Consider the following 19,021-nt stretch of genomic DNA (forward strand, 5'->3'; position numbering starts at 1 on the left):
ATTTTTATTTTTAAATTTTAAAAAAAAAAGTATAATATATATTTTTAAGACATTGTTGACCTGAAAATTGTCCAAATCTTCTCAAAATGTTTATTTCTTGTACATATTTTGCAATTTATTTGCTTAAAAAATACTTTAAAAGTTTTTTCAGCCTATTAATAGCACATGTTTTTTTATTTTATTTTTTTTATTTAAAATAAAACTTTTTATTAAAAGACATACCAGTTGACCAAAAATGTTTCCAAATCCTCTTAAAAAATCTATTTTTGATTTTTTTCTAAACTAATTTTACATTTTTCAAACAAAAAAAACGACATTTTGCAATTTGCTTAAAAAAACTAACAAAAAACTGTCTTTTTGAGCATATCAACAGCAAATATGTAGTGTTTTTTCAATTTTCAAATTAAAAAACTAAAGACATTGTTGACCTGCAAAATGTCCAAATCCTCTTAATTATATTTTTGTTTCATTTATTATTTAATTTTACATTTATTAAAGTAAAAAAAGAAAAACTACACATTTTGCAAATTTATTGGTTTTAAAAAAAAAAAAAAAAAAAGTTAATCTCTGAATGGTAAAAATATTTTTTGTGTTTAAAGTTTTATTTACATGTAAATTAAAATTGAAAAATGTTTAAATAATTTCAATAAAAGTATACAATTAAATAAATCACTTTTTGAAATTTGACATTTTAAAAAGGGTGCGGGAATCTCTTAGTATTCTAATTCCTGTAGTCCTCGGATAAAACCAAATTTAGCTAAACAGTTTGGCTCTAAGTATAACAGAAACCAACATGTTCTTGATACAAAACAATCGGCGATTGCTCCGCTATTAAAATAATTGTTTGCATCACCCCTTGTGAGTGTTACCACATTTAGGCTGGCTTAGCAGGCTAGCAAGTTGGTCTGGAGGCATAAAAGTTGAGCCAGAGTGGGTGGAGAAAGATGTCGCCAACGTCTGCGATTCATCAGCGAGCGTCGCTTCCGATCCGAGATCACGTCCCGCTCTCATAAACATCTCCAGCGCTCGCGGCAACGCGCTAATCTAGTTCAAATGCATCATTCCCCCGCAAGTGACCCCAAAATTATGCAATTTTTCAAAGTCTTCAACTCCCAGCAATCATTTGCATATGCAATCTGTTTTCCTTTACAGTAAATAGCAAATCTGAGGAGAATTGAGGAGCGGTCGACAGAGATTTTAAGATTTTTGGAGCTTTGGAGGAGGTCACCGAGTAAAAAAAAAAAAAAAAATTGCTTTATTTTGATTTCATCTTCTGATTCATCTCAGTTTTGCTGTTAAGTCCTCGATTATGGAAATCTTCTTGTTCTAATGTTCCGATGACCTTCTTCCCCACTCACAAGCTTTTAACTCTTTCGCTTTCATTGACAGCGATAGACGTTCAGTCTTGTAGCACTTAGAAAAACTATTGGGAGGGGTGGCTGCCCTCCCACGTCAAAATAATTTGGACGTCTATTGCCAACAATGGCAGCAAAAGAGTTCAAATAAAAATCTACTTATTTTCTGTTTTTGAAAGTAGGAAAAGTTTTTAAAGGGAACCTCGGACTTCAAGACTTGTAGTATGTAATGTGCCACAATTGTTCTCTTTTTAAAAATCTATAATATTTAGCACATGTTTTGACCTACACAGGGCGCCAGGTTTTGCACGCGCAATGCACACTGGGGGTGATGACGCGGTTGGACTGGACTGGGAGAATAGTTACGCTAGCTAGCCAGCGGCACTAGTATAATGACTGGCATGATTTTGTCACATTCTGCTGCAGTTCAGATTGTTTTGTACCCGCATCATATTCCAGCTTATCAGTAGTGTCTTTGAACCGATCCTAGGCGGCTTGCAGAGATATTGACTTGCTGCCATTTGACAGTTTGTATATCCCTTCGTTGCTAGTTGTATCATTGTCTTTTTTTTCTTCGTTTGCCTGCCTCTCACCGCGGTTTTGGGTTTTATTTTTCTATTGATCCCGACCTACTGTCCACGGACCCTTTTTGTGTCTCACTCTTCGCGATCGCGTGTTTTTTGTTTGTGTTCAATAAACCCTTTTACGCAATCCCTATGTTATTGTTGTCTGCTTGCTGTCGGAAGTGAGCCGCGTTTTCTAATTCCGTGGTCAAGCTAGCCGCCGTTTCTATTCAGTTGCGTTTCTCTATCAGGTTTTACCGCACAGGCAGACAACGCATGTGGGTTGCAATTAGGGCTGTCAAAATTATCGCGTTAACAGGCAGTAATTAATTTTTTAAATTAATCACGTTAAAATATTTGACGCAATTAACGCACGTGCCCCGCTCAAACAGATTAAAATGACAGCACAGAGCAATGCCAATTTGTTACCTGTGTTTTTTTGGAGTTTTGTCGCCCTCTGCTGGCGCTTGGGTGCGACTGATTTTATGGGCTTAAGCACCCATGAGCATTGTGTAATTATTGACATCAACAATGGCGGGCTACTGGTTTATTTTTTGATTGAAAATTTCATAAATTTTATTAAAATGAAAACATCAAGAGGGGTTTTAATTAGGGCTGTCAAAATTATCGCGTTAACGCGCGGTAATTAATTTTTTAAATTAATCACGTTAAAATATTTTACGCAATTAACGCACATGTCCCTCTCAAACAGTATTCTGCCTTTTGGTAAGTTTTACAGCAAGGCTTTTTGTGCTGCAGCACAACAGCGAACTCCTGTGGTCGCTTTGCGACATGGTTTATTTTTTTCTTGCCCGTTCATATGGCTGCACGATGTCTCGGGCTGACGCCTACGTTGTAATGTTGTGCTTATATGATCCTTGGACAAGATTTGTCCGTAAGTATGGTTGTTTTAAAGAATTTACATGTTATGTTAGTAAGCGAAATGTTATATTTTTTGTATGAGACGCTTTTTGTTTATGTTTAGTGAAGCTGTATAGCGTGCTAAGCTAACGTTGTTGCTAATGCAATGCTTGTGTACTTTTTTTTTGTAGTTTTATGACGGTCTAAAGAGGACAATGGTTTGAGGCTATTTTATTAATAAATCAGATGAAAAAGGAAGAAGTCTGATTATTAAGGCGTCGTTCACTAGCTGTCTAGCTTTGGAAAAAGACGCTTCGGAGTGAGGACAGCATAGACAGATTTAAATGACAGTAGAGTGAAATGCCCACTACAGTCCTTATGTACCGTATGTTGAATGTACAGTGGGGAGAACAAGTATTTGATACACTGCCAATGGATTTTCCCATTGGCAGTGTATCAAATACTTGTTCTCCCCACTGTATATATCCATCTTGTGTCTTATCTTTCCATTCCAACAATTTATTTTACAGAATATATATAATTTACAGAAAAATATGGCATATTTTATAGATGGTTCGAATTGCGATTAATTGCGATTAATTAATTTTTAAGCTGTAATTAACTCAATTAAAAATTTTAATCGTTTGACAGCCCTAGTTTTAATAAAAATTTCTATAACTTGTACTAACGTTTATCTTTTAAGAACTACAAGTCTTTCTATCCATGGATCGCTTTAACAGAATGTTAATAATGTTAATGCCATCTTGTTGATTTATTGTTAAAGAAATACAGTGCTTGTGTACCGTATGTTGAATGTATATATCCCTCTTGTGTCTTATCTTTCCATTCCAACAATAATTTCCAGAAAAATATCGTATATTTTATAGATGGTTTGAATTGCGATTAATTACGATTAATTGATTTTTAAGCTGTAATTAACTCCATTAAAAATTTTAATCGTTTGACAGCCCTAGTTGCGATTGCTTTATAAGGAAAATCATGACTACTGTCACGCAGAACTATAGTCCTGGGGTCTACGTGCTCGTCTGTTGCACGGGTAAGGTAGTTTCGAATCCCGTTGGAGACCTTCATTTAATTGCTTTTGCTGCTCGTTTTGTGAATTATCGACAGTGCTGTCCTGCTCATCATTCTCGCTCGGGTTCAAAGTGGAAGGGCAGAATCGACAAACGTTTATGTCAAGTGGTATGAAAAAGTATCTGAACCTCTTGGAATTTCTCAAATTTCTGCATAAAATTACCATCAAATGTGATCTGATCTTTGTCATAATTACACAGATGTAAAAACAGTGTCTGCTTTCACTAAAACCACCCAAACATTTATAGTTTTTCGTATTTTAATGAGGATAGCAAGCAAACAATGACAGAAGGGGGGAAAATAAGTAAGTGAACCATCTGCCTAAGGACACTTCAAGAGCAATTGAAACCAATTTTTACGAAACAATTTAAGCCAGATGTGTGCCCAATGACTGATGAGTGGTTTAAAGCTGCCCTGCCCACTATAAAACACACACCTGGTAAGAATTGTCTTGATGAGAGGCATTGTCTGGTGCGCATCATGGCTCGGTCAAAAGAACTGTCTGAAGACCAGCAATCAAGGATTGTTGATTTGTATAAAGCTGGGAAAGGATACAAAACCATCTCTAAAAGTCTGGATGTTCATCAATCGACAGTCAGAGAACTTGTCTACAAATGGAGAGTTTGGCACTGTTGCTTCTCTCCCAAGGAGAGGCCATCCACTAAAGATAACGCCAAGAGTTCAGCTACTTCAGCTACTTCAGATACTCGGAGAGGTAAAAAAGAACTCTAAAATGTCTGCTAGATCTCTGCACACATCAACAATATGTAAAACTATGGCCAAGAATGGTGTTTAGGGGAGGACTCCAAGGAGGAAGCCACTGCTGTTTAAGAAAAACATTGTTGCTTGTTTAATGTTCGCAAAAAGGCACTTGGACAGAAGTTTCGGGGAAAAAAATTGCCGACTGATGAAACCAAAGTTTAATTGTTTGGGAGTAACACACAACATCATGTGTAGAGGAAAAATGGAACAGCTCACCAACATCAACGCCTCATCTCCACCGTGAAGCATGGTTTGGGGCTGTTTTGCTACCTCAGGGCCTGGACGACTTGCAATCATGAATGAAATAATGAATTCAAAATTTTGCAGGAAAACCTGAGGCCGTCAGTCAGACAGTTGAAGCTTAAAAGAGGATGAATGCTGCAACAAGAAAATGATCTCAAACACAGACGTTAATCAACTTCAGAATGGTTTCAGAAGAACAAAATACACGTTCTGGAGTGGCCGAGTCAAACCCCATTGAGATGCAGTGGCATGACTTAAGACAGCGATTCATGCCAGACATCCCAGTTATCTGACGTGACTTTACAGCAGTTTTGTAGAAAAGATTTGTCCTAATCGTGCGCCAGACTGATCTGCAGCGACAGGAAGCGTCTGGTTGAAGTTATTGCTGCCAAAGAGGGGGGCCACAAATGTGAATCACAAATCAAATCACAAAAATGTGATGGTTCACTTACTTATTTTTTCCCCCTTCTGTCATTGTTTCCATACTATCCTCATTAAAATATGACAACCTATAAATGTTTGGGTGGTTTTAGTGAAAGCAGACACTGTTTTTTCATCTGTATGATTTTGACAAAAAGATTTGGTGATTTTATGAAGAAATGTGAGAAATTCCAAAAGGTTCAGATACTTTTTCATCCCACTGTAGCTAACGAGTGACACCGTAGAAATACGGCAGCGCTGCCCAGTGACGTCACCACCCCCAGAGTGCATTGCGTCGTCAAAAAAAATTTTTTTTAATTGCCTCCTACTAGTTAAACAAATTTTCAAATTTTATAAAAATGAAAACATTAAGAGGGGTTACAATATTAATTATAACTCATACTAACATTTATCTTAAGAACTACAAGTCTTTCTGTCCGTGTTTTTATTTTAAAAATATATTTAAATTACATTTCAAATTACCAGTAAGTTTGAAAAGATCCTATATTATCCAATATTTACTCTCTCTTTTACTCTTTTTTTTTTGTTGAACTTTTTAACAATAGAAAAACAAATAGAATACTTACTGGATGTTTTCTTTCTTAATCTAATATTTTCACAGAGCCATGTGACCAGAAATAGCGCAACTAGTGAGTTCCAATTATGTCAAATCCAAGTAGGGATGAAAAAAGACTGCTTATTCATTGAGGGGAAAAAATGCATATCAAAGATTGGAATTTGACAAATGAACAAGGAGACAGAATAATGTTACCTCGGCGCCCGTGCAGCTAAATTCAGAGCTAAATGTAAAGGAGTATTCCAGACTGAACGTAATTTATGGGCTAGGCTGAGGCTAGCCAGTGCCGATGGGGCCGAAGGGAAAGTCTAGAATTAACTCTGTGGAAGCCATTACGCTCTGCGGCCCTGATTAATCCCCATTAACGGTGATTGATGAACCAGATCTGCTCTAAAAATGAACTGTTTTCACATTGAGCACACTGTAATTTTGCCATATTAAGATAATGTTCAAATCAAGGAAACAGATCAACAATTTTTCTCGAAGATCAGAATCTGGTGAAAAAGATCAGGTTTTTAAAATGTATTTTTAAAAAATGAAGGGAATAGTTACTTTTCTGGCAGACACCATATAACTCTTTGCATTAGTCTACCACATTCATTATAGTAAAGCACTTAGACATAGTTTAAAGAAACAAGCTCCATGCCCTTAGACACAGTAAAGTGGACTAGCTTATCAGCCCTCGTCTGATAGGCGAAGAAAAAGAGTCATCAATGCTCCAGTAGGGGTCAGGATGCTCCTGCCCTACCAACAACTTGATAACGTCAAGACCTGCGTCGGTCGCCGTGGCAACCACATCCCAGCCACAAAGGATGACGCACAAACTTGACCGCCCAAACCTGCCACAGAGGGATGATCCCAAGACAACACCCAGCCATGCATTTGGCCCAGCCCACTCCACCGCAGCTTTCAAAAGGACTGAACATTTAAATAACAACTGTCGCTTCTTGCGAACATTTCTATGTAGCTGTTGTTTGCCGACCCTGGATCCAGCATAGTTTTTCCGTCATCTGTTTTTGCCTTGTTTTTGACCATTGTCAACGAATAAATTGTCAACCTGTTTTCGGTGAGCCTTCTTCAAACTTTTGGAACTTGGAGTCAGTGCAAAGGGTTAACACTGGAGTGAATGGGCGGAGTTTTGGCCCCTCCCTGTCAACTTGCAGGAGCGATGCCAGCAGAACACAATTTCGTTCTGCAAAAGATTCCTTAGGCTTCTAAAAACTCCCAGCCTGGTTCATTACTCAAAACCACAATCATGGGCAAGACTGCCCACCTGACTGCTGTCCAAAAGGCCATCATTGACACCTTCAAGCAAGAGTCTAAGACACAGTAAGAAATTTCTGAGCGAATAGGCTGTTCCCAGAGTGCTGTATCAAGGCACCTCAGTGGGAAGTCTGTGGGAAGGAAAAAGTGTGTCAGGAAACACTGCACAAGCAGAAGAGGTGACCGCACCCTGAGAAAGATTGTGGGGAAAGGCCGATTCCAGACCTTGGGGGACCTGCAGAAACAGTGGACAGAGTCTGGAGTAGACACATCCAGAGCCACCGTGCACAGGCGTGTGCTGGAAAAGGGCTACAGGTGCCGCATTCCCCTGGTCAAGCCACTTTTGAACCTGAAGCAGCGGCAGAAGCGCCTGACCTGGACTAAAGAGAAGCAGCACTGGACTGTTGCTCAGTAGATGAAAGCAAATTTTGCATGTCATTCGGAAATCAAGGTGCCAGAGTTTGGAGGAAGACTGGGGAGAAGGAAATGCCAAAATGCCTGAAGTCCAGTGTCAAGTACCCACAATCAGTGATGGTCTGGGGTGCCATGTCAGCAGCTGGTGTTGGTCTACTGTGTTTTATCAAGGGCAGGGTCAATGCAGCTAGCTATCAGGAGATTTTGGAGCACGCCATGCTTCCATCTGCTGAAAAAGCTTTATGGAGATGAAGATTTCATTCTTCAGCAAAACCCGGCACCTGCTCAGAGTGACAAAACCACTGGTAAATGGTTTACTGACCATGGCATTACTGTGCTCAAATGGCCTGGCAATTCTCCTGACCTGAACCCCATCGAGAATCTGCGGGATATTGTGAAGAGGAAGTTGAAAGACACCAGACCCAACACTGTGGTTGAGTTTAAGGCCGCTATCGAAGCATCCTGGGCCTCCATAACACCTCAGCAGTGCCACAGGCTGATTGCCTCCACGCCACGCTGCATTGAAGCAGTCATTTCTACAAAAGGATTCCCGACCAAATATTGAGTGCATAACTGATATAATTAATTGAAGGTTGCCTTTTTTGTATTAAAAAACATTTTTTTGTATTGGTCGGATGAAATATGCTAATTTTTTTTAGATAGGTCAAGAAAAACCAAAAATCCCTTTTTGCCAAAATTATCAATATTAAAACAATAAAAGGCTTGAACTACTTCAGTTGTGCGTAATGAATGTAAAATATATGAAAGTCTAATGTTTATCAGCACATTACAGACAATCATGAACTTTATCATAATATGCTAATTTTTTTAGAAGGACCTGTATCTCAATTTGCCCAAAATGCATTTTACAATCCTAAAACGTGTTTGTTGATGGTTTTATAAGAAAAAAAAAACCTGAAAAGTTGCCAAAAGATCAACAATTCTGACTGAATAGAGATGCCTGAATGCAGATACCTGCTGTAGTGAAAGCAGCGCAATCAATACCCGGACGGGGATTTCCATCGTCTAAGTGAAGCCGACTCCAAAAGTGCTTTTGATGTGTCCTCGCGCCATCAGTCTTGGGGTAAACACTGCATGATAGCGGAGTCGCGGGGAGGTGGCAGAGGGCAAGACGTCATCCATTATTCACTAAAAAGCACATCTTCATGCCCTGGATGCACACTGGTGTGGAACAAGTCTGCGACTGAGAGACGGACGGGTCTTAGGGGGGCCTCCTCCGCTGATCTGGAGAAAAGATGCGAGAGACATTCAGATGGAAGCCATTTTCAGTGCCGTCGACAATGATAGACGTCTAATCATGTGGCTTTTTCAGATGTCCGGAATGTAAATGTGTATCTAAAACAGACATCCAATCCATTTGAAAGGGGAGGGTAGCAGCGAATGAAAAGTCGTTCATTCGCTGCCATCCCTCCCCCTTCAAACAAATTGGACGTCTAGCACTGTCAATGGCAGCATAAGAGGTAATATATAAATCACATTATTTGCTGTTTGTATTACAGTTTGTCACTTTTTCCATTTGAAGTGGGACAGTCAACAACTTTCCAACTGTTAGAATAAAATAGCATAGCATAGAATATAGAATAGAAGTTTATTGTCATCTGCTTTTATGCTATTTCAGAAATTAACTCATTGGCTGCCAGTGTCGTTTTCATCAACAATGACGATAATGAAAGTATTTCGTCAACAAAGATTTTTTTTCATGACGATGACAAGGAAACGTGGTTTGGGAAACTTAAACAAAAACAAAAAGAAATTGTACAAGCTTTTAACATCCTCTAGACCAGTGTTTTGTTTTGTTTTTGGGCGTCGTCAGACGGCGTTGCAGTATGAAGGAAGGAGTCGGTAGAAGGTTTCGGTTGTGTGCAAATAAGCGAGGTATTTGCTCGTGTCGCGTTCAAGAACTGTTCAGATTTCTAGACATCAGTCACCTTGCTGTCTGCGACAATGTGGACCCCAGCACGTCTACTGTACATGACTAGACTAGACTGGACCCAGACTAGACCGGACCTAGACTAGACCGGACCCAGACCGGTCCGGTCCGGTCCGGGTCTGGAAATTTTATATTAAAACGCCTCAATGTTTTCGTTTTGATCAAATTTGCAAAATTTTCCAACAAAAAATAAACGAGTAGCTCACCATTGTTGATGTCAATAATTACACAATGCTCATGGTGCTGAAACCCATAAAATCAGTCGCACCCAAGCGCCAGCAGAGGGCGAAAAAACACCAAAACACACAAGTAACAAGTGGACATAACACTGTGCTGTCATTTTAATCTGTTTGAGTGGGGCATGTGCGTTAAATGCGTCAAATATTTTAATGTGATTAATTTAAAAAATTAATTACCGCCTGTTAACACGATAATTTTGACAGCCCTAGTGTAAATAAATTGTTACTTTGCTATCAAAAGCTCTATTTGTTTTGTTGTTTATGTTATTTTGTAAAACGAAAACATTCAGATGATTAGAATGTAACTAAAGCAAAAAATAGCTGTGTTAAAGTCAAAAGTTATGTTTGAAATGTATGCGTTTACAAAAAAGCTCAATTTCTCAGTTTTTTCATCAGAAATTGGAAAATTGCTCAAGCTAAGCTATTTTCTAATGCTGATTTCTAAAGGAAAAAGATATGAACTAACTTTTTTTCCTGCTGAAAGAAGAGTCTAATCTTTCTTTTGGTGGGTTCCATGTTTATATAGCGATAGAACAGAATTTTCTGTGGGCCTTGCGAAATCAGTCAAAATCCAGTAAAACGGCCGGGAGCTAAGGGCCTTGCTCCGGTGAAAATGGCTGGAAGTGAATGAGTTAACAGTCAAAATGGATTGAACATAATTCACCATCAATGGCACTGGCCATCCCAGTTCAAATGGATTTTGATGTTTATCACTATACGTGGCAGTGAAAGAGTTAAGGTAGCCGTTTAAGCAAATAGCTAAAATTGAAACATCATGAATTTCAAGTTTTTCTTTGCATAATTGATTTTTTTAAATCAACAATGCTATTGTTTATCTTACTAGTTTTGGGGAAAATATACTGTCCCAATAAAAAAAACTGACCGCGACAAGCTGAACCGCATCATCAAGCAAAAAGTCTACCCTGTGCAGCAGTAAGGAAACTAATTCCTCACTTGCTTCATAAAGCACAAAAAGCATTCTTGGGATCCAACTCTGTAAAATGAGATTATGTTTAATGGGGTTCACCCGTTTCAATAAGAAGCTTAATCCCATTGCCGCCCCTCGCAAAGAACTCTACCTGACTCAGGGATTGTTTTGTGCAACCGGACATCTATTTCTGCTCCTTTGTCCACAGTCACGGCGGACTAAGCCACCAGGCTATTGTCTACCCACGGCCGGATAATTAATACATCATCTCGGGAGGCTCGCCGGTACCCGCCCCGGGAGCCGGCTTCATCCATCGTGGCCTGAAGGCGACCATTTTTCTGAGTGTCATTACGTCGGACCTTTGACCGCTAGCTTTCAGGGAAACGTTCTGTCGGGACGACGTTTCTCTGCCCGGCTGCGTCGGCGGGAGCCCTAAATCTTGAGGGATCGATGCTTCTGGAAGAAAAATCTAGAAGGGCTTTTGTCCTCTCCGTTTGACCGCTTTTTTGGCGGACCAGAGCTTGTTAGCCAGAGAAAGGTCAAGGCTAGCATTTGGTCAAGAAAGGCCAACGAGGACTCAGACATCTTTTTCTTATTTTACATGTCCAGTCAGACGTCTCAAAGGACGGCCAAGGTCAAGTGGTAGTTGGACTTCTATTCATGCTCACGAGTTGGATTATAACCAAGAGAAAAATAAGTTCCTTATTTGATATTAGGGCTGCTACAAACAAATATTTTGTGTTTTAGTCTTTTTTTGCCATTGACAATAGTGCTGCAACAATTGATCGATTAACTCAAGTATTCGATTAGAAAAAAATATTCAGATTAAATTTTGTTGCCTAGAGTATTCGTTTAATTAAAGTGGCGTTGTAATGGTTTATTTTGAAAGTGTTTGCATTTAGTTTTATTGATTAGGGTGGATATACTGCCCTCAGGTCTCCCTCTTTTCACATGGCTGAATCCAACTGCGCCCTGTTAAGACCAACGTAAGCTAAGTTTTCGTTTGAGCTAATGTTTTTTAATGCATTCATAATTTAGTTTATAGGTGTAATTAGCCATTTTTTGTGGGAATATGTGTCTGAACCATTTTTTTAGAGCATTGTAAAAAAAAAAAAAAAAAAAAACTTTCGCATTTTATAGCATTTAAGCATTTCTATGTAAGTTAGCCAATTGTTCTTTTGTTTTACATAGATCCTCATTTTTTAAAATTTATACTGTTTAAGGCTCAGCTCAGGTATTTTAATTTTTCATGTTCCTTATCCGAACACTCGATTATTCGAACTAACTAGTCCATCGATTAATCGACTACTAAAATATTCGATAGCTGCAGCCCTAATTGACAATGACAGACGTCTAATAGTGTGGCTCTTTTCAGATGTCTGCTGCAGACTTAAATGGGTTTATCATGAGTAGACATTAAGGGTGTAACGGTACATGTATTTGTATTGAACCGTTTCGGTACGTGGTGCTCGGTTCGGAACGGAGGCGTTCCGAACGAGTTTCTGACGTAATGTAGCCCTTACTTTTCGAGGCTGTGAGTCGATCGGGTTACAGTTTCTTTGTGTAGATTATATTTACTCTGTCTTCTCTACTGTAATGAGGACCAACACGGGAGGACAGTATAACCCAGAAACGTCAACGGCACGACAACGTGGCCGCCGCGAGAACGCAGTGAAACGCGGGAGTTAAAGTCAATCAGCCAATGCACACCAGTCGGAGTGCGGCCGCGTGTTAGACACGTCCCAGAAGCAGCTCAACACGACGCACGCGAAAAGAACAGCAGAGTTTATTATTTGACGCGAGACGCAACCCTCCTGCGTCATTACTACTACCGGTAGCTAGGATCGGGCAGACCGGAAGTCACTCGTGTAAAAATATGGTGGATCCGGTCGATTTTCAAATTAATATGCAATTGTAACCCACTTTTTGAGTCCATCAGATCTCTTGAGGGGTAGATCGGGGCAGAGTTGACTTGTCTTTGTTGATTTACTGCTGTCTTCTCTGCTATAATAATAACCAACATGGCCCCATGTTCAATACAAAACCCTCCTACCACAACAAAACAAGTAGGAACTAATATTCACATCGGAACTAAAGTTATACAATGTAAAATATACAATATAAATGAATACTACATCACATTTGTAAAATATAAACACATAATAAAATAAATAATAGCCCATTTAAATAAAATAAATTGAAATGAGCTAAAACACTTGTAATTAAAGAATAAGAATAATACACAGATCGTGCTTACACAATTAAATTTATTAATTTCTGTGAGGCTCTTTAAATTGAGAAAATCCACCAATAAAGCTTTTGAAAACCGTTCATAAGAAAAAAAAATGATTCATTGAGGCATTTCATCTGTAAAATATATGTTAAAATCTTTGTCATTGGGATTGCTTTTCTCTTTAGCACAGGACTTACAGTGCTGCTCGAAAGTTTGTGAACCCCACAGCGATGGTCAAATTTTTTGTAAAAAAAACTAAAATAACCTTATTAAATGTTAAGTTATACCCAAATCCACAATACTGACATTCCAAATAATGGACTGAAACAAAAGAAATAGTTATATTGTCATTCTTTATTTAACAAAAGTGGTTGATTTAAGAAAAACTCAGATATCATGTGTGCAAAAGTATGTGAACCCCTTCAGTTAATAGGATATTGCGCCTCCTTTTGCAGAGATTACCTCAACCAAACGGTTTCTGTAGTGACTAATCAGCCTCTCACATCTACTTTGGGGGATTTTTGCCCATTCTTCCTTGCAGAACGCAGTCAGTTGAGAGAGGTTTGATGGGCGTCTGGCATGAACTGCTCGCTTCAGGTCCCGCCACAGCATTTCAATGGGATTTAGGTCAGGACTTTGACTGGGCCAGTCCAGAACACGAATCTTCTTCTTTTTCAGCCATTCCTTGGTTGTATTGCTGGAATGCTTTGGATCATTATCATGTTGCATGATCCACCTTCTGCCAAGCTTTAACTTCAAAACAGATGGCGTCAGGTTATGTTCTAGGATTTGACAATATTCCTCAGAATTCATGATTCCCTGGACTATGTGGAGTTGTCCAGGTCCTGAGGATGAAAAGCAAGCCCAGATCTTGACATTCCCACCTCCATGCTTCACTGTTGGGAGAAGGTTCTTTTGGTGGTATGCAGTGTTGACTTTTCGCCAGACATGGCGGTTTTGGTTGTGACCAAACAGTTCAATTTTGCACCTACATCAGTTGATGAAAACTCTTTTTAATTTAGTCTCGACAACACAACTGTTAAAAAAACAAAAAAAAACTACTGAATTGATTGATTAGGAAATCAGGTTGAAATAATAGAAAATTCCAAAATGTTGAGGGGGTTCACAAACTTTTGAGCAGCACTGTATTTTTTTCTTTCTTTCAGAAAGAAAGCTGACCACTACGCGAGGTCTGAAAGGCAAATTGTTGTTGGATTATCTTTAAATACCCGCTACTTTTTGAGCAGAATTCTAGCTTTGTATAGGCTAATGTTCCTATTGTTGAAAGCACAAAGGTGTGTAATAAACAACTAGCACATTCATTTTTTGCATTTTGTTTTCTGACTGTACCGAAAACGAACCGAACCGTGACCTCAGAACTGAGGTATATACCGAACCGAGATTTTTGTGTACCGTTACACCCCGAGTAGACGTTCAATCTATTTGAACGTTCGTTCATTCGTGGCCATCCCTCCCACTTCAAATGGATTGGATGTCTAGCGCTGTCCATGGCAGGAAAAGCGTTCATATATAAATCTTGTTACAGTGATCTCTCGCCATTTCGCGCTTCAACTTCACACCCACAGTCCATCACGGATTTTTATTTAATCAAAAAAATAAAGACATAAATTTAATTAAAAATAAATAAATAAATAAGGATAAGCTGTCCTGAGCCGATCGCGTAGTCTCACTCTCCCTCCCTCCATTTCCCTGCTCCTTAGACCCGTGACGCCCATGAGGCGAGCTAGGCAAACGCCTAAGGGCGCAGCAGCGTCCAAAAGGGCGTCAAGAAAAATATTCAAATAATATTTGATGATAGCAGTATTCAAAAAATTCTACAAAACAATAAAACAAAAGAACAACAAAACCATTCATAATAGGTCTTTAAATAATAAGGAAATCATTTTTCTAGTGTACCTTCTGTCCGTTTCACTTTTTCCTGTGATGCGAAAATCACAGTTTGATTTTTAAATATTTCCAAATTAGAGTGGAAGGAAGTATTTGGTCACCTACAAACAAGCAAGATTTCTGGCTGTCAAAGAGGTCTAACTTCTTCTAACGAGGTCTAACGAGGCTCCACTCGTTACCTGTATTAAGGGCACCCGTTTTAACTCATCGGTATAGAAGACACCTGTCCACAAGCTCAGTCAGTCACACTCCAAACTCCACTATGGCCAAGACCAAAGAGCTGTCAAAGGACACCAGAGACAAAATTGTAGACCTGCACCAGGCTGGGAAGACTGAATCTGCAATAGGTAAAACGCTTGGTGTAAAGAAATCAACTGTGGGAGCAATTATTAGAAAATGGAAGACATACAAGACCATTGATAATCTCCCTTGATCTGGGGCTCCATGCAAGATCTCACCCCGTGGCGTCAAAATGATAAGAACGGTGAGCAAAAATCCCAGAACCACACGGGGGGACCTAGTGAATGACCTACATAGAGCTGGGACCACAGTAATAAAGGTTACTATCAGTAACACAATGCGCCGCCAGGGACTCAAATCCTGCACTGCCAGACGTGTCCCCCTGCTGAAGAAAGTACACCTCCAGGCCCGTCTGCGGTTTGCTAGGGAGCATTTGGATGATCCAGAAGAGGACTAGGAGAATGTGTTATGGTCAGATGAAACCAAAATAGAACTTTTTGGTAGAAACACAGGTTCTCGTGTTTGGAGGTGAAAGAATACTGAATTGCATCCGAAGAACACCATACCCACTGTGAAGCATGGGGGTGGAAACATCATGCTTTGGGGCTTTTTTTCTGCAAAGGGACCAGGACGACTGATCTGTGTAAAGGAAAGAATGAATGGGGCCGTGTATCGAGAGATTTTGAGTGAAAATCTCCTTCTTTCAGCAAGGGCTTTGAAGATGAGATGTGGCTGAGTCTTTCAGCATGACAATGATCCCAAACACACAGCCAGGGCAACAAAGTAGTGGCTTCGTAAGAAGCATTACAAGGTCCTGGTGGCCGAGCCAGTCTCCAGATCTCAACCCCATAGAAAATCTGTGGAGGGAGTTGAAAGTCTGTCTTGCCCAACGACAGCCCCAAAACATCACTACTCTAGAGGAGATCTGCATGGAGGAATGGGCCAAAATACCAGCAACAGAGTGTGAAAAGCTTGTGAAGAGTTAAAGAAAACGTTTGTATCGCCATATCGTCAGATCGTTATCGTGAGCTTTGTTTCGCAAATCGTATCGTATCGTGAGGTACCAAAAGGTTCCCACTCCTAGTTAAGAATGTGTCATTTTTGTCCTTCAACAGAAACCATATAAAAACAAAAAATATATTTCCCTCAACCATTTTTTTTTTTTTACCATTTTCATAAATTTTTTGAAAATGCTCCAGGGAGCCACTAGGACAGCGCTAAAGAGCCAATGCGGCTCTCAAAACACAGGTTGCTGACCCCCAGTCCAGTGACGGCGACGATCTACCATCATTACCCTGAGCCTCCGTTGCGCGCATAACTAGTGATGGGACGAAATGGGCCGAGGTTCCGAAGCTTGTGTCCAGTAATGGGAGGGGCGTTTTCCACGAAGCTTGTAGCGAGATTTCGGCAAAACCCGGAAATGATGACGTGGGAAGCCTCACCGGCGGCCGGCTGAATCTCGTGAGCGCTTCGGAAGTGATCCAACGTTTGCCGCGCATTGCAAAAACAGGACAGACTACGGTATAAATTGGTTGCAAAACGCAATGGCGATCGCCTGTTATCTCACATTTTGTGGATTTTGGGCTCCTGTACTTGTTACATCTGCGCGCAACAGTGCATCCTGTGCAATCTTTTTTCGAGCCTTGTCCTTTGCTTGTTATGGAACCTGCGCGAAAAAAAGCGATCCTCCCCTGTATGGGAACATTTTGATTTGATTGCTTTCAATAAGGTAAGGGAAAAAACTACTTTAATATAAATGTGAGTGTGTGTGTACTAAGCCTGAACCATATATTGTTTAAACATCGCCATCGCGATGTCCGCGTGCGCGATAGTCCCATCGCAAGCACGTGCGATAGTTTTTTGTTTTTTTTTAATCCACATATGCCTTGCTTTCTGCTCTGCACAGCCTCACACCCTCCCTCTCCCAGCCCTTTGTTCCACTCAGTCACTGTGGCACTTGCTTATTAAAGTTAACGATGGCTTTGATCTGGCCAAAGACTTCACACGGGCGTCTGTCAATCATCGCTTAACTTGTTAAACAGTTTCTGCAAGGAAGCAGCGCTGGAATGAATGTGTGTGTGGAGACGTTGGAGACATATAAATGCCAGAAGTGATCATGAGGAGTTTGAAATTTCTACATGTCACTCCAACTGTCACAGCTAAGGGAGACAAACAGAAGCATTTAATAAAGCCAAGCATTTATCTACTGCAGTACTTTATTCTTGTTCAAAAATGATTTGGTTGGACAGTTATGTTTAAAACTGATTATGACATTTGAAGTGCTTAAAAACCATTTATTTATATACATTTTTTAAATCACTTTGGGGGAAAAAGTGAGAAAAAAACATGTCTTACTGTATCTCTTTCCAATGCTAAATCTGAATAAATACATTGAGCACGAAAAACACACACACAAAAAAAAAAAATTGGGGGGGGGGGGGCTACTTCGCGGTTTTTCACTTATCGCGGCGGGTTCTGGTCCGCATTAACCGCAAAAAACGAGGGATCACTGTACAATGTGGTGATGGTGAGTCATCCAAAGTCTTTCTAAACAGCTATTCAAGTCATCTAGTGAAAATTTCTTTAAAAAATATACATATATATTAGGGCTGTCAAAATTATCGCGTCAACGGGCGTTAATTAATTTTTTAAAATAATCACTTTAATATTTTACGCAACTAACGCAGATGGCCCGCTCAGACAGATTGAAATGACAGTGCAGTGAAACGCTCACTTGTTGTGTATATGGAGTTTTGCCGCCCTCTGCTGGCGCTTGGGTGCAACTGATTTTATAGGCTTCAGCTCCCATCAGCATTGTGTAGTTTTTGACATCAATGGCGGGCTACTAGTTTATTTTTTTATTGAAAATTTTACAAATTTTGTTAAAACAAAAACATTAAGAGGGGTTTTAATATAAAATTTCTATAACTTGTACTAACTTTTTTTTTTTTAAGAACTACGAGTCTTTCTATCCATGGATCGCTTTAACAGAATGTTAATAATGTTAATGCCATCTTGTTGATTTATTGTTATAATAAAAAAATACAGTCCTTATGTACCGTATGTTGAATGTATATATCCATCTTGTGTCTTCTTTCCATTCCAGCAATAATTTACAGAAAAATATGGCAATTGCGATTAATTGCGATTAATTAATTTTTAAGCTGTAATTAACTCGATTAAAAATTTTAATCGTTTGACAGCCCTAACATATATATATATATATATTTTTTTTTAATATCGCAATATAATGTCGCAATATATCGCAAACCCCCCAAAAATCGCAACAATTGTTTTTTCCAATATCGTTCAGGCCTAGTGTGTACCTATCTGAACCAAACATCAACAGAATGAACAATCCATTAGTGCACTGGGAGGCACAAAAGAATACCTACCCAAATTTATATAAACTGGCACTCATATTTCTCTGCACCCCAGCTTCATCTGTACCTTGTGAAAGAATATTTTCTAAAGCTGGTGAAATAATGTCCAAAAAAAAGAAACCGTTTAAAGCCAGCCACTGTGGGAAAGCTATTATTTCTAAATAAAAATGAATAACAAATTACCCTTAGCACTTGTTGTATTTTGTTCACATACTAAATTACTAACACAAGCACATTCATATCTTTGTCTTAAGCCAGTACTTCTCAAATGGTGGGGCACGCCCCCCCAGGGGGGCGCAGGGCGATGCCAGGGGTGGCGCATGTGAGCTCTGGGAACATGGTTTTTTTTCTGCCGTACTAGAATAAAGTGTACTTGCACATCCACTCAGTGGGTGGCAGTGGTGCTCTCATTTTCAGAGTGCGCGCAGTATTTTTTAACTAAGCAAGAGCACACAGAAAAGACATATGAAGAAGATCTGTGCGTCGTTTTCGAAAGCCGTTTTCCGACTGGACTCACGCAGCAACACACTGTCTTCTCCGGTTCCTCGCGTGTCCGCCCGAGTAGTGCCATTTTCAGCTTGGGATC

General features: G+C 39.5%; 1 protein-coding gene across 2 annotated transcripts in view; it reads right to left on the reverse strand.

Annotated features, from left to right (window-relative positions):
• Positions 1-19,021, reverse strand: part of nrg3b (neuregulin 3b) — a 652,113-nt gene that overhangs the window by 521,456 nt on the left and 111,636 nt on the right. For both annotated transcript variants that reach the window (XM_057825278.1, XM_057825276.1), the window contains exon 3: positions 8,529-8,798. The gene's annotated coding sequence lies outside the window, so the exon portion shown is untranslated. The remainder of the gene's footprint in view (positions 1-8,528; positions 8,799-19,021) is intronic.

This window comes from Corythoichthys intestinalis, chromosome 21, assembly GCF_030265065.1.
Source record: "Corythoichthys intestinalis isolate RoL2023-P3 chromosome 21, ASM3026506v1, whole genome shotgun sequence".
Lineage (NCBI taxonomy): Eukaryota > Metazoa > Chordata > Actinopteri > Syngnathiformes > Syngnathidae > Corythoichthys > Corythoichthys intestinalis.